This window comes from Schistocerca piceifrons, unplaced genomic scaffold (assembly GCF_021461385.2).
Source record: "Schistocerca piceifrons isolate TAMUIC-IGC-003096 unplaced genomic scaffold, iqSchPice1.1 HiC_scaffold_943, whole genome shotgun sequence".
NCBI classification, from domain to species: Eukaryota; Metazoa; Arthropoda; class Insecta; order Orthoptera; family Acrididae; genus Schistocerca; species Schistocerca piceifrons.
Genome location: NW_025729216.1, coordinates 542501 through 552500, shown reverse-complemented (window position 1 = coordinate 552500; position 10000 = coordinate 542501). Strand labels below are relative to the sequence as shown.

General features: G+C 59.2%; 3 non-coding genes across 3 annotated transcripts in view; all 3 read right to left on the bottom strand.

The window, feature by feature from the left end:
- The window catches only part of LOC124772556, a 6985-nt gene extending 2081 nt beyond the window's left edge, over window positions 1-4904 (bottom strand). Inside the window, exon 1 of the ribosomal RNA XR_007014087.1 lies at window positions 1-4904. This exon is cut by the window's left edge and continues 2081 nt beyond it. This is a non-coding gene — a ribosomal RNA (large subunit ribosomal RNA).
- A 188-nt stretch (window positions 4905-5092) lies between these two features.
- On the bottom strand, window positions 5093-5247 carry LOC124772924. The gene has a single exon (XR_007014377.1). It is a non-coding gene; the product is annotated as a 5.8S ribosomal RNA (ribosomal RNA).
- A 351-nt stretch (window positions 5248-5598) lies between these two features.
- LOC124772807 lies at window positions 5599-7507 on the bottom strand. Its single transcript, XR_007014267.1, has one exon. It is a non-coding gene; the product is annotated as a small subunit ribosomal RNA (ribosomal RNA).
- Window positions 7508-10000: the final 2493 nt, after the last annotated feature.

The following is a 10000-nucleotide window of genomic DNA, read 5'->3' as shown; positions in this document are numbered from 1 at the left end:
GCTTAACCCGGGACCCGTGCGTCCTGAAGCAAGCCTGTAACACGTGGTTGGCGGTCTCTACGGCCTGGCAGCCCGCGCGGCATCTGGTGTCCGCCTCCCGCCCGCGACTGCGCCGTGCCTTCGTGGGGAAGGCGTTGATGCGGGCGCGGAGAGCGTCGATGAAGTTACGCCCAGATAGCAGGCGACTGGTGTCAGCGACCCACTGGTGTTGCCCCTTGACGGCGGCGGAAGATGACAGCGCCGCACCGTCAAAGGCAACGTGCAGGCGCGCGGCCCACATCTCTCCAACCTGCGTCGACGATTTGAGGAGGTGGCCCTCCCACATAAGATGCCGCTCCAGCGCCTCAATCTCACGCTGCACCTCGTCCCGGCCTGCACCGTCGGCGGCTGGCCCAATCCTCTTCAGCGCCAGGAGACGGGACCGGCGAAGTGTTGGCCCCATCCATCGGCATGATGGGATGCCGAGGCCACCCTGGGCTACAGGAGCGTGGAAGTAGCCCAGGGGAGTGTCCGCCGGAAGGCGGAACCATCTCCTGACGGCGGCACGGATGGTCACATCTGCCGCTTTCAACGCACCCACTCGGGTGCGGCTGAGGGCCAGCCCATGGTACAGGCCAGGCAGAAGTACGGTGGTGAGGGCGTGGAGGCGCTGTTGCGGCTTGAGCGGAGCTCGGGAGATGACGTCCAGCTGCTCCACCAGGTGGCGTCGTGGGTTGAAAACGCAGCGACCCGCGGTGGAGAATTGCAGTCCCAGGTACCGGAAGGTTTCACCCACACGTAGGGCGGGCACGGTGGCGTTGCCCGCTTTGAAGGTAACGTCGGCGTCGACCTTCACCTTCTTGTCGCGCCCAGACGCGACTAAGGCGAGGGTGAAACACTTCCGGGCGTTGATCTGCAGCCCCAGATGGGCGAGGGCTGCGACGGCTGCGTCGATGAGGGACTGCAATCCCCTCGCGGTCGATGCAAAAAGCAGGACGTCATCTGCGAAGGCCGCAGCGTTAACTCTGCGACCAAGGATCCGAGCTCCGATGTGGGAGGGAAGTTGACTCAAAACATAGTCCACCGCAAAATTGAAAAGGAGGGGGGAGAGGGGGTCACCCTGACGCACACCCCTAGCCGGCTGCAGGGGCACGCCCACGTCGGCGCCGCCCGCTATCACTGTCGTGCTACCCTCGTAACACCTTTCGACGTACTCAATAAAGCAATCCGGCAGGCCATGAGCCCTCAGCACGGGGCGGAGGGCAGCATGGTCCACCGAATCGAACGCTTTAGAGACGTCGATCGATGCCACAAAAACAGAGCGACAGGAGCGGACTGCGTCGGTGAGAGCAGTGTCCAAGATGAAGGTGTTTTCCAACATCCCATCCCGGGGGATGAATGCCCGCTGACGTTCGTCCACAGCACATGCACGCATCAGGCGTGACGCGAGAACCTTGTGAAAGGTCCGCGCCAACACCGAGCAGACCGTAATGGGGCGAAAGTCAGCGGGGGATGTTGGTGCAGCCGTTTTGGGGAGAAGTGACGTCCGGGCGCGAAGCAGACGCTCGGGGAGGGCGCGGGCCAGGAGGAAGAGGTTCAAGAGTTTCACCAGGACTTCATGCGGCAGGCGCCGCAGCTCCGCTGGAGTCAGGCCGTCCGGCCCGGCTGCCGATCCCCTGGGCGGCAAGGCAGCAGCGACCTCCTCACGTGTGACCGGCCCCCATAGGCACTCAGGAGCGACAGGCTCCGAGTGCGGGAGAAGGCGGTCACGGATGAAGCCGGCGGTGGAGATCGGCTTCTTCGTGAAGAGGTCCGCCCAGAAGTCCAGCAGACCGGGGATGTCGGGTGGCGGCTGCAGCAGGGTGCCGTCCAGCAAGCCGCGCACGCAACGTGCACGCGACCTACGGAAGGCGTCCTGTGTGCGCGCGTATTCCCAGCGGCGCCGCTTGCGCTTCTGCAGCGGCGGGGCGGCAGGCGGCCGCTTGGATGATTGGCGCGGCTGCTGTGTCCTGGTGATCGACCTCTCCCCCCTGGACCCGACCGACGCATAGTCATAGTTACTCCCGCCGTTTACCCGCGCTTGCTTGAATTTCTTCACGTTGACATTCAGAGCACTGGGCAGAAATCACATTGCGTCAACACCCGCTAGGGCCATCGCAATGCTTTGTTTTAATTAGACAGTCGGATTCCCCCAGTCCGTGCCAGTTCTGAGTTGATCGTTGAATGGCGGCCGAAGAGAATCCGCGCACCCGCGCGCCCCCGGAGGAGCACGCTAAGGCGGACGCGGCCTCGCAGCAAGGAAGATCCGTGGGAGGCCAAGGCACGGGACCGAGCTCGGATCCTGCACGCAGGTTGAAGCACCGGGGCGCGAACGCCGCGCAGGCGCGCGCATCCTGCACCGCCGGCCAGCACGAGGCCGACCAACGGCGAGAGCAGACCACGCCCGCGCTAAACGCCCGCACTTACCGGCACCCCTACGGCACTCACCTCGCCCAGGCCCGGCACGTTAGCGCTGACCCACTTCCCGACCAAGCCCGACACGCCCCGATCCTCAGAGCCAATCCTTATCCCGAAGTTACGGATCCAATTTGCCGACTTCCCTTACCTACATTATTCTATCGACTAGAGGCTCTTCACCTTGGAGACCTGCTGCGGATATGGGTACGAACCGGCGCGACACCTCCACGTGGCCCTCTCCCGGATTTTCAAGGTCCGAGGGGAAGATCGGGACACCGCCGCAACTGCGGTGCTCTTCGCGTTCCAAACCCTATCTCCCTGCTAGAGGATTCCAGGGAACTCGAACGCTCATGCAGAAAAGAAAACTCTTCCCCGATCTCCCGACGGCGTCTCCGGGTCCTTTTGGGTTACCCCGACGAGCATCTCTAAAAGAGGGGCCCGACTTGTATCGGTTCCGCTGCCGGGTTCCGGAATAGGAACCGGATTCCCTTTCGCCCAACGGGGGCCAGCACAAAGCGCATCATGCTATGACGGCCCCCATCAACATCGGATTTCTCCTAGGGCTTAGGATCGACTGACTCGTGTGCAACGGCTGTTCACACGAAACCCTTCTCCGCGTCAGCCCTCCAGGGCCTCGCTGGAGTATTTGCTACTACCACCAAGATCTGCACCGACGGCGGCTCCAGGCAGGCTCACGCCCAGACCCTTCTGCGCCCACCGCCGCGACCCTCCTACTCGTCAGGGCTTCGCGGCCGGCCGCAAGGACCGGCCATGACTGCCAGACTGACGGCCGAGTATAGGCACGACGCTTCAGCGCCATCCATTTTCAGGGCTAGTTGCTTCGGCAGGTGAGTTGTTACACACTCCTTAGCGGATTCCGACTTCCATGGCCACCGTCCTGCTGTCTTAAGCAACCAACGCCTTTCATGGTTTCCCATGAGCGTCGATTCGGGCGCCTTAACTCGGCGTTTGGTTCATCCCACAGCGCCAGTTCTGCTTACCAAAAGTGGCCCACTTGGCACTCCGATCCGAGTCGTTTGCTCGCGGCTTCAGCATATCAAGCAAGCCGGAGATCTCACCCATTTAAAGTTTGAGAATAGGTTGAGGTCGTTTCGGCCCCAAGGCCTCTAATCATTCGCTTTACCGGATGAGACTCGTACGAGCACCAGCTATCCTGAGGGAAACTTCGGAGGGAACCAGCTACTAGATGGTTCGATTAGTCTTTCGCCCCTATACCCAGCTCCGACGATCGATTTGCACGTCAGAATCGCTACGGACCTCCATCAGGGTTTCCCCTGACTTCGTCCTGGCCAGGCATAGTTCACCATCTTTCGGGTCCCAACGTGTACGCTCTAGGTGCGCCTCACCTCGCAATGAGGACGAGACGCCCCGGGAGTGCGGAGGCCGCCGCCCCGTGAAGGGCGGGGAAGCCCCATCCTCCCTCGGCCCGCGCAAGGCGAGACCTTCACTTTCATTACGCCTTTAGGTTTCGTACAGCCCAATGACTCGCGCACATGTTAGACTCCTTGGTCCGTGTTTCAAGACGGGTCGTGAAATTGTCCAAAGCTGAAGCGCCGCTGACGGGAGCGATTATTCCGCCCGAGAGCATCCCGAGCCAACAGCGGCGCGGGTCCGGGGCCGGGCCAGGTAGGTCCGTCATCCGGGAAGAACCGCGCGCGCTTGCCGGGAGCCCGAGCGCCCAAAGGGGCGAATCGACTCCTCCAGATATACCGCCGGGCAGCCAGCCAGGACACCGGGGCTCTGCCCAACAGACGCGAACCGAGGCCCGCGGAAGGACAGGCTGCGCACCCGGGCCGTAGGCCGGCACCCAGCGGGTCGCGACGTCCTACTAGGGGAGAAGTGCGGCCCACCGCACACCGGAACGGCCCCACCCCGCGGCGAGTGGAAAGGCAACCGGACACGACCCCGCCGCGGATTGCTCCGCGCGGGCGGCCGGCCCCATCTGCCGAGGGCGGAGGCCAGTGGCCGGATGGGCGTGAATCTCACCCGTTCGACCTTTCGGACTTCTCACGTTTACCCCAGAACGGTTTCACGTACTTTTGAACTCTCTCTTCAAAGTTCTTTTCAACTTTCCCTCACGGTACTTGTTCGCTATCGGTCTCGTGGTCATATTTAGTCTCAGATGGAGTTTACCACCCACTTGGAGCTGCACTCTCAAGCAACCCGACTCGAAGGAGAGGTCCCGCCGACGCTCGCACCGGCCGCTACGGGCCTGGCACCCTCTACGGGCCGTGGCCTCATTCAAGTTGGACTTGGGCTCGGCGCGAGGCGTCGGGGTAGTGGACCCTCCCAAACACCACATGCCACGACAGGCGGCAGCCTGCGGGGTTCGGTGCTGGACTCTTCCCTGTTCGCTCGCCGCTACTGGGGGAATCCTTGTTAGTTTCTTTTCCTCCGCTTAGTAATATGCTTAAATTCAGCGGGTAGTCTCGCCTGCTCTGAGGTCGTTGTACGAGGTGTCGCACGCCACACCGCCAGCCGGCTGTGCACGCTACCGAGAAAGTACCGGTATGCGAACCGCCAGGCGACGGGCGCGCATCGCACGTTTGAGGAGACGCGGCCGGCCCCACAGGCGGCCGCGACACTCCCAGGTCTGCGAAGCGGGGCAAACGCCGCGCGCTTCAGTATACGTAGCCGACCCTCAGCCAGACGTGGCCCGGGAACGGAATCCATGGACCGCAATGTGCGTTCGAAACGTCGATGTTCATGTGTCCTGCAGTTCACATGTCGACGCGCAATTTGCTGCGTTCTTCATCGACCCACGAGCCGAGTGATCCACCGTCCTGGGTGATCTTTTCTCAGTTTCCGCCGCCTCTTTCGAGACGGTCGCATAGGCGGGAGTGAGGCGTGTGGCGGCCCCTGTTCCAGCGTTCTGTGTCCAACGGCCTCACGGCCGACGGGCGTCGTACGGCTCCACACCGGAGCGGACAGGCACTCGGGCGAAAGTCATTCAAAACCGGCGCCAGGCGCCAGGTGCCGCACGCCAGCCGCTCCAGCGCTTCAGCGCTCGTACCACACAACATTGCCGCTAGTTTTGAGAGGCACGCGTGGTTCCGCACGCGGCGCACGGCTACTGCGAGCCGTACAGGTAGCGTGTTGCGCGACACGACACGCACATCGAAAGACATGCAGTCTAGTCGGTAATGATCCTTCCGCAGGTTCACCTACGGAAACCTTGTTACGACTTTTACTTCCTCTAAATGATCAAGTTTGGTCATCTTTCCGGTAGCATCGGCAACGACAGAGTCAATGCCGCGTACCAGTCCGAAGACCTCACTAAATCATTCAATCGGTAGTAGCGACGGGCGGTGTGTACAAAGGGCAGGGACGTAATCAACGCGAGCTTATGACTCGCGCTTACTGGGAATTCCTCGTTCATGGGGAACAATTGCAAGCCCCAATCCCTAGCACGAAGGAGGTTCAGCGGGTTACCCCGACCTTTCGGCCTAGGAAGACACGCTGATTCCTTCAGTGTAGCGCGCGTGCGGCCCAGAACATCTAAGGGCATCACAGACCTGTTATTGCTCAATCTCGTGCGGCTAGAAGCCGCCTGTCCCTCTAAGAAGAAAAGTAATCGCTGACAGCACGAAGGATGTCACGCGACTAGTTAGCAGGCTAGAGTCTCGTTCGTTATCGGAATTAACCAGACAAATCGCTCCACCAACTAAGAACGGCCATGCACCACCACCCACCGAATCAAGAAAGAGCTATCAATCTGTCAATCCTTCCGGTGTCCGGGCCTGGTGAGGTTTCCCGTGTTGAGTCAAATTAAGCCGCAGGCTCCACTCCTGGTGGTGCCCTTCCGTCAATTCCTTTAAGTTTCAGCTTTGCAACCATACTTCCCCCGGAACCCAAAAGCTTTGGTTTCCCGGAGGCTGCCCGCCGAGTCATCGGAGGAACTGCGGCGGATCGCTGGCTGGCATCGTTTATGGTTAGAACTAGGGCGGTATCTGATCGCCTTCGAACCTCTAACTTTCGTTCTTGATTAATGAAAACATACTTGGCAAATGCTTTCGCTTCTGTTCGTCTTGCGACGATCCAAGAATTTCACCTCTAACGTCGCAATACGAATGCCCCCGCCTGTCCCTATTAATCATTACCTCGGGTTCCGAAAACCAACAAAATAGAACCGAGGTCCTATTCCATTATTCCATGCACACAGTATTCAGGCGGGCTTGCCTGCTTTAAGCACTCTAATTTGTTCAAAGTAAACGTGCCGGCCCACCGAGACACTCAATAAAGAGCACCCTGGTAGGATTTCAACGGGGTCCACCTCGGGACGCACGAGCACGCACGGGGCGGTCGCACGCCTTCAGCTCGCCCCACCGGCAGGACGTCCCACGATACATGCCAGTTAAACACCGACGGGCGGTGAACCAACAGCGTGGGACACAAATCCAACTACGAGCTTTTTAACCGCAACAACTTTAATATACGCTATTGGAGCTGGAATTACCGCGGCTGCTGGCACCAGACTTGCCCTCCAATAGATACTCGTTAAAGGATTTAAAGTGTACTCATTCCGATTACGGGGCCTCGGATGAGTCCCGTATCGTTATTTTTCGTCACTACCTCCCCGTGCCGGGAGTGGGTAATTTGCGCGCCTGCTGCCTTCCTTGGATGTGGTAGCCGTTTCTCAGGCTCCCTCTCCGGAATCGAACCCTGATTCCCCGTTACCCGTTACAACCATGGTAGGCGCAGAACCTACCATCGACAGTTGATAAGGCAGACATTTGAAAGATGCGTCGCCGGTACGAGGACCGTGCGATCAGCCCAAAGTTATTCAGAGTCACCAAGGCAAACGGACCGGACGAGCCGACCGATTGGTTTTGATCTAATAAAAGCGTCCCTTCCATCTCTGGTCGGGACTCTGTTTGCATGTATTAGCTCTAGAATTACCACAGTTATCCAAGTAACGTGGGTACGATCTAAGGAACCATAACTGATTTAATGAGCCATTCGCGGTTTCACCTTAATGCGGCTTGTACTGAGACATGCATGGCTTAATCTTTGAGACAAGCATATGACTACTGGCAGGATCAACCAGGGAGCTGCGTCAACTAGAGCTGAGCAGCCGGCCACCCGGGAGTGTGTCCCGGGGGCCCGCGCGAACACGCAAGCGTCCGCTCAATCATTCTGCAAACAGGAGGAGGCTGAGCTCCCCTGCACAATACACCTCGAAACCCTCTCAGGTCCTGGCGGCGCGCAGCGCCGTCCCAAGTACTTGGTCGGGTTCGAGAGAGGCGCAATCGCCCGGAGTTAGGCGAGTAGACGCTTTCGGTGCGACCACCCGTGCTCCCAACTGAGCTTGCCGCTGCCGACAGAGGCCCGGGAGCGTGCTGTCGTGGCATTGCCGGCGGGAGACAACACGCGCCACCTACGGTGACCGGCAGCTCCAACGCCAGCGCCACAGAAGGACAAAAGCCCCACTTGGGTGCCGAAGCGAACTCTCCCAGCACAGCGCACGCGCCAACACATCCGCACAGCTGCGATACAAACCACCAGCGAGAACCGCTGGGGCGACCGAGCAGCAGACGGCGTCGCGGCGCCGAGCGCCGGGCGGCGGCGCATCCTCAACGCACACAGTCCTCAATCGGACCAGCACACTGAAGATGTCCACCGCGCTTCGCACCGGGCCCGCGAGGACCTACTTTGGCCGCACGGCGCCACGCGCAGGGTGCGCCGGCGCGCAGCTGCGACGCCTGCCGCGTCCGTCGGCCGGCGCGCCTGCCACTGGCCGCCCCCACCAGCCGGCTGTAGCGCGTGCGCCCACGCACCGCGCGGCCAGCACGCCGGGAGGCGCCCCCTCACCGGCCGGGGACGGTCCCACCCAGCCACCGCCGCGTATCGCTTCACACCCAGATGCCGTTCAGTTTCGTCGGCATGGTGGGTATCGCTGGAACAACCGGTTAGTACCTCAACCTATCGTCGCCATCACCGATTCACCCCTAGCGAGAACAACCGCACCACAACAGGTTACCATTTCTTCATTTGCGTAACTTCACCAGAAAACGCAGGCGTCCATCGCCATTTGCAACTTCAACGATTATTGCATGCCTGTGTCAGGTGTCACGCCACACTACGTCTGCCCACATACACGCAACAAAATGTGCACGCCTAGACAATACGTGGAAGGTGGCCCCCGTACGTATGCGATGTCCATTGCTCGAACGACTGTCAACCGGCCTCTGTAGCATGTCGCAGATATGGAACGCGGTGCACCATGCCATCACGGTGTGTGAGGAGAGACGACTAGGTCCGAATACATCAACAGACAGCTCATGCTGATCGCCATCCACGGCGTCCGTTCCTCCCACACGTCTCTATGGCGTACCACACTGCAATCCAGCTCTCATAGGGAGACGACACGTAGCTGCGTGCACAATATTTGCACTGTATGGTCCGCCGTTTTTGGGCGCAGTCGTTGTACGGTCACACATGTGCCACGATGTATCATTCAGTACATAAGGACGAATGTGCAGTACAGATTGTGGTTCACGCGTACGACATCAGCGGACAGTTGACACAGGCCGCACCACAACGTAGCCTGCGTACGTCGCATGCGAAGGGCATTGAACATGCAAACTTGTCACCAACCAGCTTGCGAAGGCAGGGGGCAAGGTGGGGACGTGGGGACGTGGGGAGGGGTGGGGGGGGGGGCGGCATGTACGTCCTGCTGCCATCCACATTACAGTGTACAGCAGGAGCATGTGGAAAGTCAGCAAGACTTGCAAGGTGTTTAACATGAAGCGATACACAGGGGAGCGGGCAGTGCGAGTAGCGAACTATATTGCGAGGGTTGCGGGTGGGCAACACTACACTAATTGAACGAGTCGTATAACAATTACAGAGCAGGTTTAGGCGACAACGTGGGTTACGTTAGCGGACAACGTGGGTTAGGTTAGGGGACAACATGGGTTAGGTTAGGGGACAACATGGGTTAGGTTAAGGCACAACATGGGTTAGGTTAAGGCACAACATGGGTTAGGTTAGGGGACAACATGGGTTAGGTTAGGGGACAACATGGGTTAGGTTAGGGGACAACATGGGTTAGGTTAGGGGACAACATGGGTTAGGTTAGGGGACAACATGGGTTAGGTTAGGGGACAACATGGGTTAGGTTAGGGGACAACATGGGTTAGGTTAGGGGACAACATGGGTTAGGTTAGGGGACAACATGGGTTAGGTTAGGGGACAACATGGGTTAGGTTAGGGGACAACATGGGTTAGGTTAGGGGACAACATGGGTTAGGTTAGGGTACAACATGGGTTAGGTTAAGGTACAACATGGGTTAGGTTAAGGTACAACATGGGTTAGGTTAAGGTACAACATGGGTTAGGTTAAGGTACAACATGGGTTAGGTTAAGGCACAACATGGGTTAGGTTAAGGCACAACATGGGTTAGGTTAAGGCACAACATGGGTTAGGTTAAGGCACAACATGGGTTAGGTTAAGGCACAACATGGGTTAGGTTAAGGCATAACATGGGTTAGGTTAAGGCACAACATCGGTTAGGTTAAGGCACAACATGGGTTAGGTTAA